General features: G+C 36.3%; 1 protein-coding gene across 2 annotated transcripts in view; it reads right to left on the bottom strand.

Moving 5' to 3' along the window:
* Positions 1 to 4,733, bottom strand: part of LOC126368881 (sodium-independent sulfate anion transporter-like) — a 52,888-nt gene extending 48,155 nt beyond the window's left edge. For both annotated transcript variants that reach the window (XR_007566640.1, XM_050013085.1), the window contains exon 1: positions 4,576 to 4,733. The gene's annotated coding sequence lies outside the window, so the exon portion shown is untranslated. The remainder of the gene's footprint in view (positions 1 to 4,575) is intronic.
* Between the last annotated feature and the right edge of the window lie 8,102 nt (positions 4,734 to 12,835).

Genomic DNA, 12,835 nt, shown 5'->3' on the forward strand with positions numbered 1-12,835 from the left:
TACAATAAGTCCTGGCAAAAAAAACGCGACATTACTTGCATGAAACTTGTGTAATTTATTAATTTCCTATACCTAAAGGTTGCCTGGCAGAGATTGCTACTTTAGCAATAAGGCCGCCTGTTGTACTACCAATCTAATTATAATAATGTATTTTTAATATTTGTTTTTGCTTTCGTTTTTATGTTTATATAGTTGTTACATGAGTCATGTCAGGGGCCTTTGGCGGCTCAATAGTAACCCTGACACGAGGGTTGATTGGGTTGGTAATCCACCTCACAACCCACACGAGAGAAGAAGAATATTTGTTTTAAGTGGAATAACGCGTTTTGTATTAGTAATTTGTATCACAAGTGTAAGATCTTGTTATCCATGTTAGGACGGCTACAGACGTTTTTGAAACGAATTTTGAACAACAGTAACATAGCTCTTTTACATTCTTTTATTTTCACTTTGGTTGGATCATGTTAGCAGCCCTGCGTAAGCATGCTTACTATTAAAAAGGGCGTGCACACCCCGGACCTCCATATAAAAATCTTAATATTACCATGTGGACTGATGCCAGTACCGTGTTTATGAAAACTTACAAGTCTACGTGTTCACAAGCTACAAGTTACTCACAAGTATGCTTACTTATGTTTTTTAATATACCGGGATTGTAAAATAATATTGACACTTGTAACATGTAATTTACATGTGTAGTTTTAATAAACACATTCTTAATTTAAAATTAATGTATGTAACATATTTTGAAGGTTTATATTTTTAAATGAAACGGTACGCTATTATAAAATACTATCTTGAATATTTTCTGCTTTTCATGCAGTTGTTAAGGTGATCCGTTTCAGTCAGCTAGGTAACGCTGCGTCAGCAGATGGCGTTACTTCTGCAGTTTTCGTATTTTTTTCCATTTATTCATTTAGTGTTGAGTTCTGACCCAGTGAAATGTTAGGTGGCGAAATCTTACATACATTATCTTTAAGTTAAGCTACAATTTTGAAGTATTTACTGCAGATATCATATTGAAACATTGCATCAAAAGTTGGTGTCATTTCAATTTGTGTACAAACACGAAGCTGTCACACACACATGCGAACTAGGTTAGCTATTAAAAGAGATGCATAATTTGAAGTTTACTTCTAACTTCTAAATGGCGCATTTGGTAAAGCAGTCGCCGCCATTCTTAAGTTTCACGGTTCAAACCCAAGTGCATGTTTTAATTGTTTTTACTTTTTGTATTTTTTTTTTACAATTGAATTTGGCGAACCCGTCTATTTGTTACGGAATTTTCAAAAAGTATCACTTTTACCAATAATATATTATAATTATACAATAATGTACTTTGCACTAAAGTACCTTCCGTAATTTCCGTATTTTTTATTTTGTAAAATTCGCATCAGTGAACATGCGGCTAACTAAAAAACTACTGAACGGATTTTCATACGGTTTTCACCAATGAATAGAGTGATTCATGGGCGTGCTTTAGGGTATATGTATAATTTATACAAGTATTTTTTTTTTGTATAAAATAGTTCAAAAATGATGATGAATGTCAAACATAATTATCGTTACAAATATAGCCGACTTGGAGCTTTCGGCGAAAACACTGCCTGAGCCCATTGAGATATAACAAAACAACGTATGGTTGAATTGTTCCTTTTTTGTAGGTCTACCGAAAAGTCCACAATGTCATAATAATTATATTGTGTATAAAGAATTGTGTATATGTATTGTATGATTTTACAAATAACGATCACAGTACAGTAATAATAAGGTAGATTTTTCCTAAATTGCGTCGGTTCAAACTTTGTCGCATCGCGTTTGAAAGATGTAATAGCGCTTCAGGACGTCCCGCAAGCACGGCGCTGATGTCGCAGTATCCGCATATAATTATTATGACTTGTCATTTAGTTCCAATAAAATCCGCGGGACTTCATACGTATGTCAGTGACAGCTGGTGATAGCATGCGGGACACTTAGCAGCTATGTTGTTTTCGCGCCCAGTCCAGACGACTTGCAGCGCATTTCTGGACTTATATTTACGCGTGGTGTTTATTGTTTGGTTAGTTAGTTCAGGTTAGGACGTCTTTTTTTAACGAGGACGTTAAAAAAAGACGAGGCTGGGACGTATTGAAGTAGTATTTCCATATATACGCGGCCTGAAATGGGCTGTTTCGGGGACCTGAACTGGTTGCTGTCGAACTTATTATCACGTTTTCTTGATTAAAATTCATAAATAAGTCAAATAGAAAAAAAAAAAAGATTTTCGTTAGCTTTAGATCTGTCATGATGTCTGTGATGTTTGTTTATTATACATAAGAATTTCAAAATTTATCTTATTTTTTTTCCCAAAGGGCAAGGCAAAGGGAACTATTCCCATACAGCCATGTCTTGTGTTTTTTTTCTTGATGATGATTAATGAAATGATGAAACCTAAGCCCCCACCCTCGGAGCAGACTCCTACTCCGAACCCCAAACGAAGTAAGCGGCTTGTTGGCGCAAAGCGAAAATAGATAGGTACACTTTGTTTATTGAATATTCCGATTTAATAATACTATCGGGAATGTTTTCCGACTAAATTAATGTGATCATTAACCACAAAACACCACTTCATTATTTAGATTATTCAATCTTTGTATTCAATGAAGAAAGCAACCTTCCCGTTCCCGTTCCCACCAAAAAGTCCGCGGCAAAGAGAATATAAATAAATCTGTATGTTGGATGGAAAAACAATTAATTATAAATGACTACTATTTAGGCCGGCAAATGCAACAACTTTTTTTTTGATTTGGTTTTCCCCGAAGGGTAAGGCAAAGGGAACTATGCTCATACAGCCATTTCATTTTATGTATTGATTTTTTATTATAATATATGTTCTCTTTTAAAACACGGTACTTACCCATTATTTAAAAATGTTTAAATAATATGCGTTAAAACAAAAATATTTTTCCAATATTCCTTTTCTCAGATTGTAATATTTTGAGTTTTTTATTTATATTTATTCTCTTCATACAAAATCTCTTTAAAAATTGTCACTGACATTCTATTAAACTTGTCAAGTAGTCAAAGCCTTTAGGCTTTTTGGCGGGAAACGGGAACGGGACAGTTGCTTTCTTCATTGAATAATCTAAATAATTAATACGAAGTGGTGTTTTGTGGTTAATGATCGCATTAAGTTAGTCGGAAGACATTCGCGAGTGTTATTATATAGGAGTATTCAATAAACAAAGTGTATCTGCCTATTTTCGCTTCGTGCCAGGAAGCCGCTTCATAACTCGAAAGTTTATGCGGACTTTTGAGTTAATTCGTTTGGGGTTCGGAGTAGGAGTCTACTCCGAGGGTGGGGGCTTAGGTTTCATCATCATCACCTTTCATCATTTCATTATTCATCAAGAAAAAAAATACGTAAGACATGGCTGTATGGGCATAGTTCCCTTTGCCTTACCCTTCGGGGAAAACCAAAACAAAAAAAAAAATCAAAGCCTTTAGAGAAAAAAAAACTATCACGCACACAAACTAACATTGACACCTCTACACGCTCAGCAAATACACTGTAATCTGCACCACTACAAATGTAGAATTGATCAAAATTGAGGGTCTGAAATATGGTACTTCTCGTATTTGGACCCTAAATTTTTGTTAGTTTGCGAAAATAATACACCAAAATATTACTATTTATCGGTTTTATAACAATATTCCTGTAACCGTTTTCCTGTAGCATTGCATCAACTTTTGTATGGAAAACGAATCACCTTAATTTCTAACATTTTTGTTAAATATCTCATAAAGTAGGCTGAATGACGTTTATACCTTTGTCTTTGCTAGGTTTGTATTAAAATTTTAATTTTGTTAGGTTAATGTGCCCAAACTGTGGGAGGTCCTACGAGTACTTTAGATCAATAAGATAGATGGAAATAACTTTTTTTTATTTATTTCTTTAATTAAGTTTGTATAGTTTAATGCTTCTAATAAACATGATAGGGATTAGTGATAGTGGTAATTTATTATTGAAGTTATTTCATTAAGTAGGTTAACCGCAGACTCATAAGATACCTTACCCTAGTGATGACCACAGATTATATTAAATTTTATTTATTGGAAATGGTATTTGGCAATGGCAATTTGGGTAAACTGACTACCTTTAGAGATCACATGATAAATACATGATTATTACTAAAATAAACACCATCTGGATTATTTGTGAGCTAAAAATAGAGAAATAAAGCTAATAATGACGAAATCTGGAAATGGTTTTGGCTCTGGTAACAAGTATGCCCTTTAGTAAGTAGGTGGACATATGTAGAAGTTGATTTGAGATTAATTTACTATTATTTGAATACTTAATCGTTTCCTCAAAACATTTCATATTGATTCAACATACTTAGAAAGTATTTTAAAACATTCTTATTTAAAAAGCTTTAGTTTTGTAAATAGAACAATATTTCGCAACGCAGGCAAGACGTTACACAATAAACTAGACGGGAAATTATTTGGGACAACGTATTTTTAATAGAACAGCTGTGAACAACCGCAAATTCAATGCAGTAACAATTTGATGCAAAATTATCGTATTCTCACCTTCGCAGGAAATGTGGTCACCAAAAAACACTACAGTAATATTTATATTGTAGTAATACAGTCGTGGCACATTTTTATATATTCAAACACATCACTTTTAATAGAAAAATCGATAATTCGGTGCAATTTCAGGAAGTAAACATTCACTTTCGCTCTGCTCAGCTCTTCACTGACACTGACAGCTGTCATTTTTTTGTCGTCTACGCGCAGTACAGACAACGGTTCTTTACAATTCCGCCTTTGTTTAAGTTCTCTTTACACAAAAAAAAAACAAAGTTTTTCTTTTATTCTTAGGAACAGAAATTAATAATCTTCTAAACATCACTATTCGGAAAAAAATTTTAGAGATACTTAAAAAAAAAAGGGCTTTTTGGCGGGAGGCGGGAACGGGACAGTTGCTTTCTTCATTGAATAATCTAAATAATTAATACGAAGTGGTGTTTTGTGGTTAATGATCGCATTAAGTTAGTCAGAAGACATTCGCGAGTGTTATTATATTGGAGTATTCAATAAACAAAGTGTATCTGCCTATTTTCGCTTCGTGTCAGGAAGCCGCTTCATAACTCAAAAGTTTATGCGGACTTTTGAGTTAATTCGTTTGGGGTTCGGAGTAGGAGTCTACTCCGATGGTGGGGGCTTAGGTTTCATCATCATCACCTTTCATCATTTCATTAATCATCAAGAAAAAAAATACGTCAGACATGGCTGTATGGGCATAGTTCCCTTTGCCTTACCCTTCGGGGAAAACCAAACCAAAAAAAAAAAAAAAAACTTAAAAAAAAATCGTCTTTCATTCTTTTTAGAGCGTGATTTTTCGTAGTCGGATTTTTTATTATTATTTATTAAGATAACGTGCTTCTGATATGTGTTTTATGCAAGATTTGGAGATAAAACCTATCCGGCAGACGTCTGAGGAGTCATGTTATCAATTCAACAATTTTCGGAAGGTACAATTACGAAAAAACCCAGCTCCAAACCCAGTAAAAACTATGTACCAAAAGATACTGCAATAAACTTTTTTATTTTTTTATTTATTTATTTTATTATTCAACGTAATTATGTAGTAAATGCAAGGAAACCAAAGAAGGAAACCCACAAAGAAAAGCTAGTAATATGTACATATTTCAAACGTGCATATTAAGCCCTTTGAGTTGATACCATTCCACAATTGCATTCCAAAAAAAAAACCTACCACCGTTGGTCTAACAGAAAAGGCGGTGAGGTGTGGATACCTATAATAAAGAATAATAATAACTTTATTGCACAAAATAAGAGAAATACAAATAATATTATATGTTTACCTACTTGAAACTAAAAATGTGCTTATACCTATTCTAAATAGATTTCAGGAGTTGTACAGGGGTCCCCAAATTAGGCAATGCCTGAATCTTGGGGAACCAGTTAATGTTTTTTTTAAAAACAACTATCCTTAATATTACTTGCAATGTAAAATTATAAAATAAAAAGAAAATAAAACAAAGATAAGCATTACAAAATAAACTGTAGCATAGGTATAAATTGAGGAAGAGGTATGTAGAAAATTTATTTTACGAGGTCTTTAGTAGTTGAAGAGTCCAGGGTGAGTAACCAGTCTGTTAACACGGACTTTGCTACTGGAATAGAGCAGTCTATAATAATACAGCTGGACTTAGTTCCTGCATTGTAAGTGCGAGATCTCACAAACTCTCCAAATCTACTCGTGAATGCCGTGTTAACAGTCGGCAAAGGCACGCGGTAAATGCGTTTTTAAGCTAGTGATATGTATGGTATTTGAAATGTGCAAATTAAGCCCTTTGAGTTGATACCAATCCACAATACCTTTCCAAAAAAACCTACCACCGTTGGTCTAACAGAAAGCGCGGTGAGGTGTGAATACCTATAAGTACGTAGTATCATTCCTTATTCTAATACAATTTATAGCAATCCAGAATATGGTCGTGAGCTTATGTTATTTTATATTTAAGTATCGCTTAAATAAGGTATATATATTAAGACATTAGGCGTGAAAAGTTTCCTTCTGTTCTTGTACCGTACCCACGTAGTTTTCCCCAACTTGCGTCGATACGTTATGTCGGGCTATGTCAATATTCACGCATGGTCCGTTTCTTTTGAAGAGTTCTCTAGACGATTGGCCGACTCGTTTCCACTATTTTACGGTTCGATTCACTTGCCAACATGTTGCTGTTTGTTATTCATACTTATCTACGTACTCGCTGACAGAATTTATATTATTTTTTTATGAGCCGAGAAAGTTTATTGAGATGTTCTTTTTTATGTTTTTGGAAATAGGTTTACATCACAGTTTCGCTCTTATTTATTGATGGTGTAACATTTTACAATGAATGTTATCTTTCATTTTGTCGATCAATAACAAGATTTCCTGATGATAATATTTTGCAAACACCGAGTTGAAGTTAAAATCTACCTGCTTTATCATTCTAGTAGGCGTTTTTTTTTTAAATTTTAATTTGATCAAATTCAATCCCATTTAACTTTTTGACTTATTTCACAGCGAAAACCACGCTTAGAAGTGATATTTGATAACAAAACCTTGCTAGAAAAAGGTACGCTAATTTCAATCCTGGTAAAAATTTGCGGCCTCAATTTTTACTCGGATTTAAATTAATTGAAAAAAATCGAGGTTATGTTGAAGATAATCACACCAATCATTTTTCAAAACCGCGCTTACATGGTTTTCAATATAAGGCGATGTATAGACTCTTCGACGACGTCACAGTGTTTTGTTTTCTCGTTTATGTTTTGTTCTGTTTTGCTTTCACAAAGCCTATCTAAATTATGAATGTTATTTAGTAAAAAGCTTGCGAGGTTTGTAGTACTTAACGTTAGTCTCATATATTCCGGTGGGAAATGTTTCTTGTTATGAAGATATATTGCAGGTTCGCTTATTTTAAAAGTACCATTGCCTCTATAAATCTTCTAGGAGTGCAACAGCCCACTGAATTTATGTTGCTCTTACAAGCAAAACTTGAACTTTGTGCCTGTTTTCTGTGTATAATTTTGTATCGGGTTACAGGGTGTTAGTGACACGGTAACGTAAACTTTGAGGGATGATTCTGACCATGAGTCTGAGTCGATATCAAAGAAAATTGTATAATTAATGAAGAGACTAAAATTTTCATACATTTTTGCACTAAACGGTAGAAAGCCGAGTTCATAGTCAAGCGCCCACCATAAAGCATTTTTTATCTTTTTATTCTATCGTGGGACCCTTCAGTTTTCATCATGATTATTTCGTAGTTTACTGACGACTCAGATATGTATTGCAAACCAGCTGGGAATCCTCAGGCTTGTTGTTTTAAATTTTGTACCGGGTGCGAGCTTTCGAGCCCGGTGGTCGGATGACGTTGTGAGGTACGTCGGAGAGCAATGGATGAGACTTGCACAGGACCGAAAAGGATGGCGTGAAAGAGAGGAGGCCTATTCTCAGCAGTGAGTGCATACAGGCTGAGTAGTTAAAACACATAATACCGGGTTCATACCGCGTTAAAATCAGGGATATAAGAATCTGGCATTATGAGTTTTAATCGTGATAATGGTGCTAATTCCTGTAAATACCATCTAATTTTATTTTAAGTTATATCTGTCATTTTCTTATCCGCCGAAAAGGAAAGGGACGGGTAATCGACAAGCATAAAATTTATGGAACACACGTCAATTTTAAGCACAAATCTAAACCAACCGTCTAAAAATTTTACGTCAGTCAATAACCCGACACATTAATTTACTCATTCTTCCTAAAATTAAGAGCTGTGAATCATCCGTCCCTTTCCTTTTCGACGGATATGAAAATGACGGATATAACTTAAAATAAAATTAGGCGGTGTCTGCAGGAATCGGGGCCAATAACCGCGTAAACCTCAAACCAGTAGTTAATGCCACAATGACCGACATATCTACAAAAGTCACCTCAAAAGAAGGTATTTCAAAACATATACTTGAGTTGCTAATAGGTAATTAGAACATTGTTAAATGCTCAATATCTACCTTAGAACTTTATATCAAAAGTCCGCCTAAATTGGCCCTGAAAGGCGCCTGAGGATATCCACAAAAAGTGGCAGCAAATTGTCTTCGGATTACCAACCTCCAAGTACTTACTTGTTACGTTTCCAACTTTACTTTTAAACGCGTGTTTTTATTAAAGGATAGCGAAAGGGGTCAGAGGAACATCCAGTAGCCAACCTCACCAAGCTTTCTGTTAGACCAACGTGATAGGTGGTGAGTCGTATCGCCATCTATAATGGTAGAGACAACTGTGTTAGTGAAAACTGAATTAATTAATAAGTCATTCGTGCTGATCCGGTTACGGGGTTCAAACTGGCGTTCGCCGAGAAGCAAGCCGATCTACCACAGGACCGCATGTTTTTATGTGTGTAAGGAAATTCTAATAAAGCACGAATTTGTATGGATAAAAATAACTCTTTTGTCATGATGAACAACTTAGGTTTCCATGTGAAGGAAACGGAAAACCCGCGGGGTGTCGTGTGCGTCCGTGGGAGGATCATAATTATTACGGGATTGGATATTCTAGTGAGATTATTATCCGTCCTTTTATCTACCTCGAATCTTTTGCCAAGTAACTCCATATTATTAACCATATAATTGGGTCGTGTATTATTATTATTATTACTAAATAAAGGCAGATCTAAAAATACTTAGTGAAAAACATTTTCTATTTAACTTATTTATGAGTTTTAATTAAAAAAAACTTATTTATAAGTCCGACATTTTATCACGTTTTTCTATGACGTCACAGTGTGCTTTTTGGTACAAATTCCATAGTAATTTCGTGTTTTGCCGTTTAGTAAAAAATAACTGCTTCGACAAGTTGGAAGCTAGTCTATCATTCAAGTATTGTGTTGTGTGCAATAAAGTATATTTGATTTGATTTGATTTGTACAGAGCTATGAGTAATCTGTAGACTTGCAGGCTTTTGATGAGATGTATAAAGATGAAGGGGGAGCGCAAGTCCGAAACCTGGTACAGGACTTGCACTAATGAGTTACCAATTTATCTTAAGTGCAGTTTTCACTAACACAGTTGGCTGGACCGTTGTAGAACGGCAATTCTTCGCTTCCCAGCCGCTGAGCTAGGTTTATTTCACCCCGTCGGCCTTACTTTAGTCTTCAATTGTCATCATCACCAATTTGAGAGCCACGCTCTTGTCGGTGCAGCATTTTCCATGCTACTTTGGGAAAAAATAGGGCAGTGGTTTCCCTCTCGCCTTCCGCCCCGCAGTACTCTGTCTGACGCAAGTGGGATGGCGCCCAGAGTAGTCTATTACAAAGCCATACTAGGACTCCTGTCCTCCGTCTCTGAATAGTACTGACAGTTACTGCTGCCCTCTGTCAGGTTCCAGGTTACAGTCCCTGTGACTTGCCTCTTCCGTCCTGCATTGCCGCACCGATGGCTCCCATCTTCGCCTCTGCAACCGTTGAGGTCATCGCCCGTATTCCTGGGCAAGGGTTCTACGTTATACCCCGTAGAACTGCGTCCCAATTCGAACTCAGCCACCATTTCACTCCGGCCTATTGAAGTAAGAGGCGCCCACTCCCAAAAATTTCCAATCGTATAGGCGTCAAACGTCATACACACAGATGCGCGTGCACGATAACATCAATGTGTAGTGTCTGTGTAAAACTAGGTTTTTTGTATGAAATGTCCAGGGTGTTGGACGTTGGTCTAACAGATAGCTCGGTGGGGCGTGGGTACTTAATGGGTGTACCTCTGACTACCCCGATTGGAGTATAAACGTGAGTTTATGTAATGTTATGATGATGAATGTTTCGTCAAAGCCCACCCTGGACAATACTCGACTCGTTATAATATCTGGGAGTCTTCAAGGCTAGAGTGAATGAGCATTTGGGAGATGTCACTAACAACCTATCTATAAGTTGACGACAGGTCGACATGGCAATCGGGGCATGAGGTGAGCCGCGGAGGCGGGGTCGCCCCGCACAGTCCCCGCGGCGTCTTAGTCTTAGTGTCGCACGAGTCCGTATCGACCGCGTTTATCGATTATAATCTCGTCCACATAATTTATTACTATTGTGTTTTAAAAATGGCTACGATTGCATCTTCGTCGCGTGTTTGACTTCGATTTGTGTTTGACAAAGCTTAAAGAGATAACAACGAATGCATTTTTTTCAGTCACGGCAGAAAACTGGAGCAATTTCGAAAAACATGTCCAGAACCTTGAAAATGAATATTGGGAAAAAGACATGGGAATGGAAAATGAAATGGAAGATTTTATTATAAAAGTCGGAGATACCAGTGACGAAGATTCTTTAAGTTTTTGTAGCTATACGTTAGATGATTCAGATGAATAAATATTAACTTAAATGAAAACGTGGTATCATTTTATTCACAGTTTGTTACATACATAATAAAAATATATCGATATTGAAAACGTCACGTCACTAGAGAATTGCCATGTCGACCTGTCGTCTACTATACAGTCATGAGCAATATAATGTACCCACTTTAGGACTGTGTCGCACTAACATATTTGACATAGACTACAGACTTACAGTTCAATTTGTCAAAAAAGTTAATATGACATGGTACCAAAGTGTATACATATTACGTGACCGTACTTGTATGTAAGTACTTGCATAGGGTGTAAGTGACGTCGTAACAAATACTGAGGGGGATGATTCATCATTATTCCGAGTTAATATCAAGTATCTATTATTAAAAATACTTAATATAAAAAAAATGAGTTTTGCGACGAAAAATTCCACTTGATATTAACTCAGAATCATAGTCTGAATCATCTCTCTTAGTATTCGTTACCATGTCACTAATACTCTGTATATTCCATGGTCGTAAGGAAAACACTATTGATTTCATATAGAAACGGCCCCAAAAACAAAACAATACTTACAAAGTCTTACCTTATCAATCAAACAATAAAGTAACTTCTCCGCTCACAGGTCGTGGGAATACTTTTCTATTAGTAGGTATAACTGTATATTATATCCAGAGACGTTCCCGAAAATGTTCCCACTTTGGGAATGCCACAATACATATTTTTTTATGCAACGTCACACAGTCCTTTCCACTGGACAAAGCAAGTGTTTTACTCTGAGTTTAGCTCAGGTAAACGGAAACCGGGAGGACAATACCTGCGTTACAGGGATGTCTTGAAACGTCATCTGACTGCTATTGGCACGTCTAGTGAATCGTGGGAGAAGCTTGCCACTCAGAGATCGGACTGGCGATCTGCTGTCGAATCGGGATTAAAAAACTTTGAACGAACCCGTCTTGAAGATCTTGACGCCAAACGCCAGATCCGAAAAACTCGACCCAAGCCCTCCTACCACTACACTTATAACTCAATTGGACTCTCTATTGTGTTTCTTGCAACAGGACTTTCAAAACTAAATTTGGTTTTGCTAGTCACGCCCGCGCCCTTGCAAGAGCCCAGGCTAACACTAGCTAAGGGTGTCGCCGTCGACGGATACGTCTGGGAGGACATCATCATCATCATCATCATCATCCATTGGACAATCGAGACGCTTCCAATGACACCTCATTTGTTAAATAGGGTAGTTTCCAACTAGTCAAAACAGTTACTTTTTACTAAACGTCAAAACACGAAATTACTATAGAATTTGTATGAAAAAGCACACTGTGACGTCATAGAAAGACGTGATTACATTTCAGCCATATTATTGCGTTTTTCTTGATTAAAATTAATTAAATAAGTTTAAGGTTCAGGCTGATCACCTGATTGTCCAAAAAGTAAAAAGATCCGTTTGTTTATACATTGTTTAACGCGATAAAAACCCGTTATTATGTGTTTTAAAAAGATCCGTGTTTCGGAAGGTACGTTAAGCCTTTGGTCCCGGTTATTACTTACTGATGTAAGTATGTAGTCGTGACATGAGCCATGTCAGGGGCCTATGGCGGCTCAGTAATAACCCTGACACCAGGGTTGATGGGGTTGGTAATTCACCTCACAATCCACACGATAGAAGAAAAAGAAGATTAAATAAGTTAAATAGAAATAAGGAAAATGTTTTTCGTTAGTTTTAGATCTGTCGTTATTTAGTAGGTTATTAGAATTTCATAGTTTATCTTGAAACTAGTATACGACTCAATTCTGACAGGTGATTTGACAGACGAGCATACATACTACGTCATACGTAGCGGACAACACATAACCATCCTTTTTGCTTCGCCGCCGGGTAAAAAGAGTTTTATTACCTAACCTCCATATAAGGCTAGAGTACAAAAA

This window comes from Pectinophora gossypiella, chromosome 8, assembly GCF_024362695.1.
Source record: "Pectinophora gossypiella chromosome 8, ilPecGoss1.1, whole genome shotgun sequence".
Taxonomy (NCBI): domain Eukaryota; kingdom Metazoa; phylum Arthropoda; class Insecta; order Lepidoptera; family Gelechiidae; genus Pectinophora; species Pectinophora gossypiella.